The sequence below is a fragment of the Cuculus canorus genome, chromosome 3 (assembly GCF_017976375.1).
Source record: "Cuculus canorus isolate bCucCan1 chromosome 3, bCucCan1.pri, whole genome shotgun sequence".
In the NCBI taxonomy this organism is placed as follows: Eukaryota; Metazoa; Chordata; class Aves; order Cuculiformes; family Cuculidae; genus Cuculus; species Cuculus canorus.
In genome coordinates, this window is record NC_071403.1 from 79,054,111 (window position 1) to 79,069,333 (window position 15,223).

General features: G+C 40.8%; 1 long non-coding RNA gene across 17 annotated transcripts in view; it reads left to right on the top strand.

The window, feature by feature from the left end:
* The window catches only part of LOC128851802 (uncharacterized), a 512,727-nt gene that overhangs the window by 441,598 nt on the left and 55,906 nt on the right, over positions 1-15,223 (top strand). For all 17 annotated transcript variants that reach the window (XR_008449259.1, XR_008449269.1, XR_008449267.1 and 14 more), the window contains one exon: positions 9,692-9,755. This is a non-coding gene — a long non-coding RNA (uncharacterized LOC128851802). The remainder of the gene's footprint in view (positions 1-9,691; positions 9,756-15,223) is intronic.

Genomic DNA, 15,223 nt, shown 5'->3' on the forward strand with positions numbered 1-15,223 from the left:
AATAAAAAAAACTAGATCAACTTTTATCCTTAGGCAAGTTATGCACTGAGTGAAATTAAACCACTATATGTACTTGTACATTGAAGAATCAGAGGTGGAGGATGGGTCAGAAACACTAAGATCAAAGTTTTTCTTCTTTGAAAAAAATCTCTTTGAAAAGCCCCCATGCCACCTATTCTGCTTGTTAATGTTTTGACTGGAAGTGTCTGGCAGTGTCATCATCAGCAGAATATTGTTAAAGACTTTTTTTTTTTTTTTTTTTTTTTTGGAGCTGACTCTAATAGCAAAGCAATGGATCCTTAGCAGCCTCTGTTATATGTCTCTTAAGGGAATATTTTTGTTAATTGCAAATATTTGATTGACAAACATGGGATGCAATTAGTAGGCAAGCACAGTAGGAATGTGCAGTGAACTGGATCTCTGAACCAACAGATCTCAACTCTCTCAGCTTGATCTGAAATAGGCTAGAGCATTTAAACCATATGTTTCCCTCAAACTTTTTCTTTCCTGTGAAAATTCCTTATTTCCCTCAACTAACCTTCTTTCACTCTCTGCACCAAGGGAGCTAATTCATCTCCTATGATCATGTCAAATAAAGACAGAAAATTCTACACAAGCTTCAGACTTATGCTGCTTTTTGACCGTGGCAGTAAAAATTAATGTGGACAAGACTATACATGCCAGTTGTGCCTTACAAAAGCCCTAGGTGAAAGAGAATACAATCTAATTTCACTTTAGACACTTTGAGCTTAATGGTCTATTTAAACAACCTGGTACCATCTGACTACATTTATCAATTATATTTCTTTTTATTTATACAGAATACCGTCTTTCTGGAAAGGCTATAATTAAAAGTTGTCTAGACAAATTGTGCTTGGATTCTGTGGCACAAGAAGGAATTCAAAGGATTTCAGTGTTTTTCTGTTCTTTGTTTAAAAAAAAAAAAAGGTTGCTCTTAAAAGGGAAATAGATTTTCATAATTAGAATAACCTGATTGCAATAGTTTTCAACAATTACAGCTAAGAATTTTAGATTGAAGTATTGACAGTCTGGAAAAAATTCTGGGTAAGCAATACCTCTTCTCTGAGGGAAAGGGTGCTCATTCTCCCACTTTTATGACAAGGGTCATTGGCAGGAAAACTACCTCTGAGGAATTCATCTGTTCTTTGTGTTTCCTGGTGGTTTCTGCTCACTCTTTGCGATGTAATCATCTCTGCAAAAGCTCCATGTGACATCACATGCCAAGCATTGTTGATCTTGGTGAAGAATGAGCCACAGGAGTCCCACGGACCTTTAGATCTTCTGCAGGAAGGTCTGTGCTGCACTATGCACTCCAATGTTGAGGCACCTGCAGGAGCTCTGGTGGCAAAAGCAGCCCAGTGTGGTGGCTCTGAGTCAGGAGGGAGGGTCATTTACCCTGCTGAAAAGCTCATTTGCCACTGTCTTTAGATAGGTCCACAATCCACTTCAGTATACAGTGCAGTGTCATGAACATGCTTTTTACAGCTGAACTGCAGTATTATTTTTCTTTGACACTGGGTGCAGACCCCATCTGGCAACTTCTACCAGTCTGAGTAGGAGTGCTTGGTATGGACGAAGCAATAGAAGCTAGGTCTACCCTTCTGCATTAGTGTTTGTAGTGGGGTTTAATTGCATTGACAGAGAGTTTTCTGAGGAAAATGGAGAGGTTCACACTCTGCTCTCTATTCATTTTTTGTATGGTGTCAATCAGTCTTAGCATAACCTAATTTTATTCGTGGAGGTTCCAAATCTCTTTGACGTCTCTGGCAGTACTCATATGAGTAACATGAGTTTGTATGTACCTACATCATCACACTCCATTAAGGCATGCATATTTATAAAATCACTTAAAGGAGCTAATGAAGCTTTGCTCATTTTGGAAGGGCCTGATCCCACAACATTTACTCCTGCTGGGGACAACTCGTGTGATTAAGGCTGACTCACGTAAGTGTTGCAAGATCCAGCCTTTGATTTGCAAATCCCAGTAACAGTATGTGTTAATCAGACACTTCATCAGTGGAAAGAGTGCTAGATGCATAGTAGCTGTATGGTATAAATACAAGCTAGATTTCTTTGAAACTTCCTTACAGAATTTGGTCCCTAGGAAGGAAAACGTTAGCTTGCTGCTGTCTGCATCCCAATTGTAAAATTTCAGATTTGCTGTAAGCAGCCCCACGGATCTACCAAAAGGTAATTTCCATGTGTTGGAAATTTGGCATTTAATGCCATGTATTTGTACTTTCTTACTGAAGCACTATTTAACAGGGGCATTTGAAAAATGCTCTTTTTAGTAGGTTTAATATTATTTATGCCTAATGGCAATTAACAAGGTCCATTGCAAACCCACAGTAATTTACACAGAGCTTCATGATGGACAAGTTTGGTATAGGACAGTTATTTTAAATGCTGATCCAGGTACATGCTTGGGCTTGTCAAGGTTGCCCTTAGTGAGGACTGGTCCCCTACAGATATTTCTTTTTCACACTGGAGCTGTTGTTGTGTCTCTCTGTTTAAGTGCTTGACAGAAAATGTCCACAGTTAGGCTGTGCATAATGCATACTGTCAATTTGTAAAATCTTTCTATGTGACTGTGTTGAAAGAGGGACTTTGTCACAGGTTTTCTGTTCACAGCCTCACAATTTAAATTTTACTGTTTTGTCATGTTAATGTAATTCACTTGAAATATTTAAATTGTCCTTAATTAATTGAGGAGGGAGATTATCATTGTGGTGAACTTGTAGGCAGTGTGTGGAACAGTACTGACACCATTTTGGTGAATACAGGTGATGAATGGTGTTGACATGAACGGCTGCAGTTACACAGTGTGCGTATACACAAATTATACCACCATGTGTGTTCCTCTGTGTTATGAAAGCCTTTTGTTTATATATACCCAGCTATACATTTGCACATTATGTAAATAAACACACATATGCCCATGCAATTTAATTGAATATATGGCTATGGGTTAAGAGGCATGTTACTCTGATGAAAAACATCTTATGGTACAGAGTAAAAATATTTCTGACGTGCTTTTGAGCCTCTTGTAGAATTTAAGAAGGAACTGCAGAGATTTCTTTAAGGTAGTGGCTCAAATAGTTTAATAAGAAGATACGGTATTCAACAGCTTGAGGCTGTTGAATGGCAGTCGTAGAAACCCACCAAGTTTCATCTTTATTCAACTCCATTTATTCTTATTCAGTTATGAGCTTTTCCATCAGTCTTTGGTATATGCAAAATAGAACATAACGCTGTGAGTTTTGTTTCAAATTAGGTACATACTTCTAAGGCAATGTATAAGAAATTATGCCTGTGGATTAGCCTTTGCAGCCACAAATTCCCCCAAAACTGACACAAACATCTCAGAGTGGAATGAAAAGTTGCCCCAGGTGCATTCAGTTGTCCTTGGTGGCACAACGCAGCTCTGATGTGCTGAGAAAGAGGTACTGAGTGATGGGCTAGCAGCACTTCCAACCCACTCTTCCAAGCTGTTGGTGCTGCTGTGGCACACAGCTCCTGGAATTGTCCAAGTAAGTGGTCTGGAAAAATGCCTGCTGAGCCCTTCCAAGAGGGAGCTCTTGCTGGACCTCCATCTGGGGTGGCATTGCATATGGTGCACCTTCTCCCTGGTCTTCATTTGGGAAAGAAGGGGCCTCTGAGACACTATTATCTGTTTGTCTCAGTGTAGGGTGCCATAGGCCATGCTGCAGGGTGATGCGTCTCGCTCTGGCAGAGCCCAGATGTGTGTGTCTGCCTCACAAAGAAATCTGGTTTGCTTTGTTGTTTGCCCACCCCCCATCTCATGCACTCAGACGGGGCACCTCTCCTCCAGCTGTTCTCTGACACTGCGCAGCCATCAAATGCTGGAAACCCGGATCAGAGAGCAGCAGTGACAGACTCCCCTGTGCAGGCAGGCCAGGTCCCAAATCTATTGTTCGTTCATACAAGAAAGCTCGTCAGAGTGACTTGACAGGTTTTTTAAAGCACAGGAGAACTTTATCAGGAAGTTTTCGTCCTTTTCTACCCTTTTCCCTCAAACTGCCTCAAGCAAGATGCAAAACGTGTACCATTTTAGCAATTAACAAAAAGGGGAATATTGTTGCTTGTGAACACACGTACACAGGGATAATCAGGTGTGTGTGTGTGAATCAGCAATCCCTCTGCATGCAAGGGCTTACACTGTGATGCTTTGTAGTATTGCATTCAGACACTGTGTTCTGAGCATCTTTATTATCATCTCCTGATAAATAAACAGCCCTAAAATTACAGAACTTATTATGGTAATTGAGTGAAGAAAAGGAAATGCAAACCCTGCCTCTCTATCTATTACATTGCCACTGCTAAAGTTGCCTAAACCTGCACTACTCAAATGATATTGTAATATTAGCCTTCTTTCTTTTTTCACAATGATTGTTTTCTGTCCATCTCAAGCTGGATGTCAGTTCATTTAGATTTACATCAAGTAGTAAATTAAAATAATCACTCAGCAAACACTCTCAGCTCAGTTTTCTCTTTCAGTCAGGAGTTGCGAGAGATGCTTGAAGCATTCAAGCAGAAAATATTGCTGTCTAGATATTTGTCCTCTGGGTGATAAAGGAGGCATTGTCTTGGGACCCACTCAGGCCTCGGAGCTGATAGTAGCTGTGCATCACAGCTGTGAAGTGCGCTTTGTTATGTGTCTGAGGATTAGGGTTCAGGACCTTGTTTTTCTTGAAATACCAGACTGATCAGAGCTGCATATGTTCGGGGGAAAGCAGAGGTCGATGGTTCTCTGTCCACATTTTTACTAGATTATTCTTGGACAGAACTCTGGGAGAATACCCTGCAGCTTAAACCATCCCAAGAGTTTTTCATATTCTGCATTATAACCGTCATGGAAAAAAGGCTGTAGTTTATCTATCTGCATTTGAAACAAAAGACTACAGCATCACACACTTTTGGGGCTTTGGACCCGTGCTGGAACACGCTAAATTTTGCTCCTTTGTGTTCCATATACAGTACAGCTGCCCAATCAGAAGCAGAAATGCACCTTGATATAATAATCAAATCCAAAGAATGTCTGGCCGTAAGGATAGACCAGTCAATCTTCATATCGGCAGCTAATCTTAAAGCAAGGGTAGAACTTGAGTAATGTACAGAACAAGGAGGGGTGAGGAACAAAAAAAATGCTGTTCTGTGTCTCTAAGTTGTCTAAAGGAAATGTGGATTTTTTCCTATTTAAAAAATTAATATACTTCTCTTTCCCACCCTAGAAAAAAAAAGCCAAAACAACAAAAAAGTGTTGATTTTGGCAAGTAAGATATGCACAGAAACACTCATAGTGTAGATGCTGTCATGAATTAAAGTAATGCTTCCATTACAGTCAGTGAGTAGAAGTTTGAGCTCTGACTGCAGGGTCTGGGCACTATCTGCTCAGCCTCTGAAGCAGCGCAATATGAGAGTGTGTGGAATTGAGGATTTGGGGCCAAACGGTCGCCTCACTTATGTTGGTACAATACCACAGAAGCTAACTGGATTTTACTGATAAACAAAGGACTAGATGTGGATACGTAGCTCTCTTGCTGCAAGTGAATGTACATATATACATTGCAAAATCAGCTTTCAATGTCATTCTGAATCCATCACTTCCACAATGAGGCCCTGATCACTTTTCTGCAAAAGCGGCTTTGAAATCATTAATACCAATCATATAACCCCACTGATGTGATGGAAGTAAGAACAACGTTTTGGGCATGATGTAGTGTCAGTGGGCACAACTTTTAACCCCATCATCCTTTTGCATCCATTCTGAGGGCTGTCCATATAACTTTTGTTTTAAAACTAGGGCAGCATGATAAATGGTTCCTTCTGTCATTAATAATATGGAGTTACATACTGACATTGTCTTGGCTTAAGCCTCAGGTTTGGAATTACTTCCCTCCCACCAAAGCAGAGCATCTGCTTCCCTCCTCTGGAGCTAGGAGAGAGGCCTGAGTGACGTCTGCAAAATGAAGTCTGGTTTTGGTCTTTGCTCAGTTCTTCCCATCCAACCTTCTTGTTCTGAGCCATCTCTGCCCAGCAGTGTGCCTGCACATCCCTACTGTGGCTCCTCCTTCAGCCAGTGGGATAGCTCAGGTGTTCCCCACTCTGTGGAAAGGTGATCGTGGAGCTGTGTGCCAAGGCACCATGCAGGCTGTTTGAAACAATAGCTTGAGCTTAGTGAGCTTAAAGAACGGCGTGATGTTGCCATTGTGACAGAGCACCAGCTCAGGCTCAGCTGTAGACCAAATAGCCCCTGAACATCCTCTTACCCATCCAATCTTTTTATGGATGTCATTGCCATGCAGAGGAGAATCTTGGCAATTTTCAGCATTCTAGGACTTGGCAAGAGTTATCCAGAAGTGTTTTTCCTGCCCAGACAAACTGACTTCCAGATGATAAAAAAGAGTAAGTTTTGGACTGAGAAGCCTTGGTCAGAGATTGACCTGTGTAATTATTCTTTGAATTAAGCTCCAGGCTCACAATATAGTTAATAATTTCTGTTCTCATGCTCTGTATTGCTAAATGTCCTTCAGCTCTACTGTACTGCCATGCACCTCTCCCAAGGCTGTATGCTGGAGAGAGGATGTGCATGGGCCAAACAGGTGCCACACGAGAAAATGCATGGGGGAAAATGATTTCTTGTTAGTTCACTGTCTGCCTGGCAGAACTGATTTGCTGTGTTTGTGCATTTCTGCCTACAGAAAGCTGGCATCATATTAAGGCATTTATCACTAGAGATATGGTAATAGCAAACTTATAAAAAAAAATAGACTAGCAGTCAGTGTCTCATTTGTTTATAAGTAATCTTTCATATTTATTTTCCTTCACTTCTACTTCCTCCTTTATTAGGAAATGACCATAGGGTACTGACCTCTGCTTTTGTACTCATAGATATCCTCACTCTGTTTTATTTGTCCTCTAAATGCATTGCTGGCATAGCTATCCATCAGTTCTCTTTTCTCCTCGAGTTGTTATTCCTGATAGGATTCTTTTATTATTTTCCGTGCATTTCCCCCCTTCTTCCCTAGAACAGTTTTACCTCTTTTTTGCCCGTCTCATACTGCTTTTCTCCTTCCTGTATCCTGGCAAAACATATTAGAGGTCCCAGTTACTTTTTCTCTTTAATCCCCATCCGCAGCCCTCAGCTCTGCTTCCCTCTGCCCTGCAGAGACCGATACCTCCAGTGATGGTTTCCCAGTGCCACTGGGCCTGACCCGGTTCCCTTCCTACCGTACCTCTGCTGTCCTCTGGTCTGTCACACTCTGTAAACAGTGTGACACAAGCCCTGCACACAGAGTGACAGAGCTGTGCTGAGAGGCAGAGCACAGTGACACGATGGCCTGAGCTGCTCAAACTGCCAGAACGCCGCCAGCAATACAATACTGATCAAGGAAGGACACTGGCAAACAGCAAGAGCATCTCTTTTCAGCTAAGTCTGCCGCACTAAAGTTGGGGAGCCCTCGAATGAGTTTTCCGGGATTTTTAGCTAAAACCACAAATCAGGCTCCTCTCTCAAAGCTAGACAGCAGAAAGGGGAAATCCCTTGTTGATTACATTTAAAAAAAAAAAAAGAAAAGAAAATTTCCTGAATGAAGGACAAAGAAAACCTGCTGGAGCAGAAGGCAGTTATAGCCTCCAGCTCCTTACATGAACTCACATTGCTGAAGAGAGTTGGAGGCAGAGACGTGAAACCTTTCCCTGCTGGTACCTATTCCCTCTGCTTGAATGAAAGAGACGCAGGGGCCAGGATAATTCAGGGCGAGGTATTTTGCAGGTGTAAACTGACATACCAGTAACTACATTATCTTTGTGGATTTAGATGAGCTGAAAATCAGGTTTCAGAGTTTAATCTGATTTGAGTTCTTCGTGGAAAAATGTACAAGCATTCACACAGGCATATTGTGACGTTTACTGAAGTTGTCTGAAGCATACATAATTTTCTAGATCTCTCAATACCAATATGAATGTAGAATCGCTGAAATTACCAAAATATTGACATAAACCCCTATGCAAAATGAAACACTTTTGTTCATGAGTGGTGTGGCTTCTTTTTTTTCTGCTGTTGTCACCAATCACTGCCATCAGGGCTCAGCATAAAGCCAGGCACTGGAAGGGGGAATTCCCCTACTTCTTTGCAATAAAAAAAAAAATTTAAAAAAAGGAAAACAAAAAAGAGCAAAAATTTCCTGGCTGCAGGAAAAGAACTACTGAGGTAGAAGGTTACTAAGGCCTCCGGCTCCTTGTGTGTAGCTGAAGAGAGTATTCAGAGAGTTCAAACACAAGTAGGGGATCTCTGAGTGCAGGAAACAAGCAGCACAGAAGGAGGTGAGAGAATTAAGCACAGAGCAGGAGGACAGTTACCCCGTGTGCATCTATTCCTGGCAAGAGCAATATCTAATAAATCCTTGTAAGAGACATCTTACAAAAGCTTCATTAGAAGCTCTTGCTAATTTGAGAAATATCATGAATGGCAATATTATTTTCCAACTCAGCTATGAGGATCTCTATGTGTATATCTCTTTAGATGGTACCTTCTGAAAAATGGAAGCAGTCCATGGTAAAGTCTTGGTACGGTGCCTGGCAGAAAGATATCGCTTCAGTACAAATAAATGATATTTGTAATGTCTTTATTATGTAACACAATCACAGTATTGTGGCTGCTGCTATGAGACATGAAGAACTACACCTGTTTTCTGCTATAATGGTTGTGGATTTGCATCAGGGTAATGAGTTCCTGGTGCCTTCCTGATGGAGATGGTCTGAGATCCACAAAGGATCTCTGAAGTACTTGTTCTAGTTCAATATTAGGAGATACTGGAAGTAAGCAAAATGTAGGCAAAAAAGGTGCATTGCATTTAAAGTTTTCCTACCACTAACAATATAAGTATCTTGATGTTTTTCTGCAGATTGCTTGGCAATGATGAGATCACATGATGGGTTCTCTTTTGCATAAAAAGTCAGCCCTTTTCTAAGCAGCACCGTGCATATTCCAGACTAAACAGGTAGCTGAAAAGGCAGAGTCAGCTGTAACAGCTACCTGGAAATCCAGAGACTATTGTCTTCCCTATTTCTTCTGTTGCTAGTCAGCTGGAAAGCCCAATGACCCATGATTAATGTGGTCATCCCAAACTCATGCTGATAAAACCTTTACACTACCACCTCTTGCCATCTCTCCCTTTGTATCTCTGAGATGTTCTGATCCAATCTTGACTTCCTTTGAGGTAGGGCATTCTGTCTTAATGCCCTGACCCCCCTTGGAGAGTCAGAAAGAAATGATTTGGAGTCAGGTTTTTTGTTGTGGTTTTGCCTGATAGACTTGTCTACAGAGCTTTTATACCAGTGAGAAAGGGTGTAAATCCATGGCCGTAACCCGGGGGCCCTTTTGGACAATGTCCCTCTCAATTAGTGGCTGCTATTGAAGGCGTAGCAGAATTTCCAAATCCCAGAATGTCAGTTTATTCGTATGGGCAGTAAACCACCAAACGTAGCTTAGAGCAACATAGAGTTGGGACACAGCAAAGCTAAGTTGTTCTTTGCTCTATCCACCTTCTTGACAATACTACCATTGGGCAGTCAGTCCACTGGCATATTTGTAATCCTCTGTGTTTGTTTGTGCCACTAATGAGTGTTTCTTGTTTATTCCTTACAGGTCAGACTGGTAGATTTTATGGTGGATTTCTACAGCTGAGAGACAACTGTCTGTGAATTTCCAGGTAATTTTCTTTTCTTTTGCTTCTTTCATGAGCTGCTCTGGGTATTGTGACCTTTTCTTTGATTTTACACAGCAATCCTCTCTCCTTAACCCCTACCTTTGTCACCTCATGATCAGACTGTTGTCCTAAGTTGCATTTTAGAGCTTCTTTGAAATGTAAGGTGAAAGATGTTCTGGCTACTCACTCAGTATCTTGCTCTTCTGTGCCACCAGTCAGCAAACTGCCTATTCATATCTGAGGGGGCTTACTTGCATTTTATGAAGATATAAATGGTTGAACACTTGCTGTATAAAGATCTGTCTGACCCTGCCATAACTGCAGTCAATGGAGGAACTCAGTGGCAAGCTAATTTGCTTGTCGGGAGAGAAACGTTCACTTTTTTACTAGATGCAGCCCCCATGTATTTCTCACCTTTTTAAAGACCTGAGATTTACTTTGCATTTTTGTGGTAGATTTTAATATGTTTTGTGCTTACATTAGCTTCATTACTTTCTTTGAGAAATTCAGAATTAAAGCAAGCATGTGCTACAGTGAGGACCTACAAAAGAACATTGCATGCAATGGTTTGAGGACTACCCTATCATGAATACACTAAGCCTCAGTCCTTCTGTGATGACAAGCCCATGGCCATGGCGGTAGCTTTGTGAGCTGCATGCTGAGGTTGTTCAAGGCACAGCCTTAATGAGTCAGACAAAAGCAGACTGTTTTTCAGTTTGGCACTCAGCCATCCTTGTTATGATAATGTTGGTATTGTAAGCTCCTTGGGGCAGAGACCGCGGCTTTCTGTATGTCTTGAGTCACTCCACGATTGTGGCTAACGTTCTGTGAATCAAAGCTAGGTTTTTCTCATGTGCTTCAAAACCTACTCCATTTTGGAACGAGAAAACCACGTACAGCTCACTGCAGGCTTTGTCAAATTATTCCTCCCCTTCACACTTGGACTCTTCTTCATTTTCCACACACTTAATACTCACCCAGCTCCTTTCTGTAACTGGCAGCTGATCCAATTACACACTAGAGGTAGAAATACTGAAGTCTTACAGTTCAAATGTGGAATGATATGCATAGTCACTTTGTCACTCAAATCCTTTAAAAAAAAAAAAAAAAAAAAAAAAGAAGGAGAAATCAGACTACCTGGCCATAATTAAGGGCAGAAAATAGAGCACACAGTTAATATCTCCATGGTTTGCCAATACTGGGATGTCACAAGTACCAATCAGGAAACCAGAGCCATGTGGCTTCCTAGATAAAAACACAGGCTTTGTACTTCTGGGGCTGCAGTTCAAATCCAGCTTAAGGTTCTGTATTAAATGAGACCCTTAACCTGTGCCAGAACACATGATCCCTCCAGGTCAGAGCTGAGGTTATTGGCAGATCAATGTGACGGAACTTGTATTCTGTTGCCTTCAACACACCTAATGGCATAAACAAAGGACTTAAGATCTAAACCCTTCCAAAAAGCCAAGAAGCCAGAAGTGAGTGGGTACCAGCACCCAGATACAGAGATATGGAAACAGGAGAACCCAAATTATCAGAGAGCGTGACTGTAGGCAGTGTTGGGTCAGTGCGCTGTACATCTTGCTGCAGTGAGGCGCTTCATGGTAATGGACTCTGTAGCCACAATCAGATGTGGGATCCCAATGGCACCATCAGCATGTGCAGCTCTTGGGCTGTGTAAGTCACCTGTGCAAAGTTGTGCCAAGAGAGAACTTGTTCATTATTGGAAAGGATCCCAGTCACTTATTAGGGATAATAATGAATGCCTGATAATAATGACTTGCTTTGAAATAGATGTAAATTCAGGAGGTAAGGCATCAGGTAGCTAACAGACAATCCTTGCCTGCACCATTGGCATTTGACTGCTGTGTACGCAGCAGACTTATGGGTGTGCCGGCTTCCAGAATTACATTTTTTGAGACTTCTGGTTTAGATTCTCAGCTGGATTTCTGTTCAGGATTCTGTTCAGAAAGCAGTTTTCATTCAGCAGAGCAAGCTTGTAAAAATACTTAGCAGTAGCAAAGGATCTACCACATTACCAAAAATATAGGAGCCTTCAAAGCCTCCAAGCTCCTCCCGCTCCCACCAGAGAGCTAAAGCTGAGAATTCCATATGTAAAAAAAGACCAAATCAATAATTAAAAATCTTTATTTTTCCCAAAGAATTCCTTTGTTCAAGATATATAAATGTCTTTTCCTGCTTGTAAATTATTTCATTTTTGTTAGTTCCTTTGCTCAGTAATCCGAGCTTGGGAATAGAGAAGCCTGAAAGGAGTGTTTCTATGAAACAAAACACCTGTCTTTCAGTCAAGACTAAATCGACAAGCAGCAATTTAGTTGTCTAAACTCAGAGCTTTCAGGATTTCAGACTACATAAATGTCAAGATGCCTAGGTAGGGCTCAAAGGTGAGCGACAGTGTAGGCAAATATATGTTGGAACTTCAATTATCCAAACCCTGATAACTCTCAGTCACCTGCAGTTTAAGCATGTCTTCCCCCACTCTTAGTTTCTACATTTTTCTGTAAAATCCCTTCATACTGAATCACCTGTGTCTTTGCCCCACAAATGTCTCTAATGTCTCCTGAGGAGCTTAGTGTGTCTGCCAGATCACAGCATGAGCAACCCCTTTCTGACAGAGCCTGTAATTATCCCTTCATGTTACCTGTTACATTTGGATAGAAGTATTAAAATAAATTAAACATTGTTTTCATCTTTGTTGTCTCCACCTACATTCCACTTCCATGTAGGAATGGTGTCACTGAGGCAGCCTTCACCCTAATGCAGAGTGTGTACATGCATTGAAACACCCTTCTTTAATGATTCCTTATATGGAGGTTGCATCCTCTAATTAGCAGCCAGAAGAAAGGATGGACTTTGCTAGTTAGCAGCATTCACCAGGATTGGATTTCATGGACCAAATTCTTCCCTTCGTTGCTCTCCTGTAACATCTTTGACATTGGCTGATATCCAAGAGTCAAATATGCCTTGATTTCTATAGTTTTGGAGCTTAAAAGCTGCTGAAATCCAAATCAAGACCCTCAGAGCAATTTTGCTTTCCATGTTCCTGACTTCAACATTTCTTTTTTCAATATATCCCAGTTACATTTGAGAGGGTTTGTTGTGATTTGATTTCAGAGAGGTAGCAGTTCACATTTACAGGTCTCTGCACCAGCTATAGAACTAAATCAAAAAGTTCCTAGTGGCAGAAGAAAATGCCTGGCAGGAAAGTGTGTGAGGCCTCTTCACATCCTTTTGCACCTTTATATTTCCCAGCCTTATATTCACCCTATTCCTGACTTACATTTGCCACTTTAAATTTCTCCTAGCACTTTCTAGTATCTCCTGTTCTGTCTGTGGCAAACAAGTGGTGAAGGGAGTCTGTTTCCTTTTCTCCTTGCTCTTCAGCAAGCATTTTCCTCTTTATCCTTTGGGGGAGAAATCTGAAACAGAATAAGGATAGGAGATTTTTGTTTCATCCCCAGCAGCCAGGACTCTAGGGAAAAGAGCATCTGAATAAGCCAGTATGATGGGCAGACCATTCTGCAAAATGAGAGGTGGTATACGCTAATCTGTGCTATGATACCTTTTCAGATAAATGTTCATTAGTGGCACTGTGGGATAAAAGCTGCTGTACAAGTGTTACCTGCTCTCTCGTGGAGGACTTTCTGATAGAATGAGGCCCCTGAACAGTAAACTAGCCCCATACAGTATAATAAGAGGATTTCTGGCCAGGTCAGGCAATGTCTGCCTTCTCCTTAGCTGAAGGCAAAGAGCTTGATCTTACCAGAACAAATGGCATAAGACATGGAGGATCCTGTATTGCACAGGAAAATAAAATCCTTTTCTCCATTGAAAGCAGAGTCACGCAAGTAAACTAGAAGGCAAAATGCAATCCATTATCATCTGTTGCTTTGACTAGGAATGGGAAGAAAGGAAAACTAAATGGGGATATTAAATTGTAACTTTATGGGTAAAAAGAAATCTCATTCTTCTGACGGCAAACTAATATTGCAAAGTATAGCAACAGAAGACAGACCAGACAGTGCCCTTTTCAACATTTAGGAAGTTTTTTTGTCTTAGGTGTTCCATGGACATCAAAATTTAAAAATGAATTAAAATTGCATTTTAATTGAATTAGACAATGACACCAATTTAAACATTAGTAAACAGATGCAATTTTGTGCAATGCTTTAAATTACCTTTCTCATATATGCATTTAATTTAAATTTATTGAGATGGTTATTTATGTTAATAAAATAATTAAAAGCAGTTATTTAAGAGTAACTATGAAATAGCTGTGTAACTACCTATATTAATAAGACAGTTAGTTAAGGGATAATGTCTATTGCTTTATAGTGTAATTGCAATAAACAGCTGCTGAGTTTGATTAAGAGCTGAGTGGAGCTAAAGTGTTTGAGCAATCTCAAAAGCTATTTGTTGTAAGTGTACTACAAAGCAATAGCGATTATTCCTATTATACAAAAAGCCATAGCATAAAAATTAAAATATAGCTCCTTAGTAGGAGCTTATTTCTTGAGTTATTCAGGCATCTCCCCATGAGTGGTGGGGCTAGAGAAGGAGATATGGGGCTTTAGTGAAGGAGAGCCTTGGGGGTCAATAATTTTTTCAAACACAGTTTTGTTCATACTCAGAGTCACCCTTGTGTGAGATTACACCTAAGTGCCAGGAGGGGCACAACCTGTGCTTGTGAGCTGTGTTTTCTCCCAGGTGGCATAATTCGAAAATCTCTAGCTGGATGCCTTTCAAATTTTATAGAAAAATTTCAACCTTGGACCCAGGTTTGACCTAGGAATTCCTTCAGCTTTTTGTTGGAGTATAAAAAGAGAGAGTTGTAAAAATCCTTCTGTAACTTTGTCTATATAATGGCTGCTGCCACTCCATAACTCCATCATTAACACATGAAGCAGACATCTCCTGGTCCCCAAGCATATCCTGCTTTATGACACTGACACATACCTAAACCACAGACCATTAATTTCAGTGGGATCAAGTAAGCAAATAGGCTTTACTGGTATTGCTGTTGTTATTTACAAACTCCATATTTTCCTGTGTCTGGGCAGTGTACACACACATAAGACATTTGGACATTTGCCTTTAAAATCTCAGCTGTATTAGAGTCCCACAAGTTTTGTAGCAAGTCAGGAAAGAGCTGATTAATTACTTAAAAGCTGTTTCATTTCACCTTTTATTTGAGAGCAGCTTTGAATGGTGAACTCTGACACATTGATTGAGGCACAAATGGGCATGAGTAGTCAGCTCCCTTTTGCTGCTCCTAGTTCATGCACCTCTGTTGCCGTATTAACAGTGAAAATCTCACAGAGACCAAAAGTGCTATGAAATGCTGCCAAGCAAAATTTTACCAGTAGAGATCTTGCATATTTATGGTTTTGTAGTGAACTAGTTTGGCTAAGTCCTAGATTAAGATTTTTGGGGGTAAGAATATGTCCTAG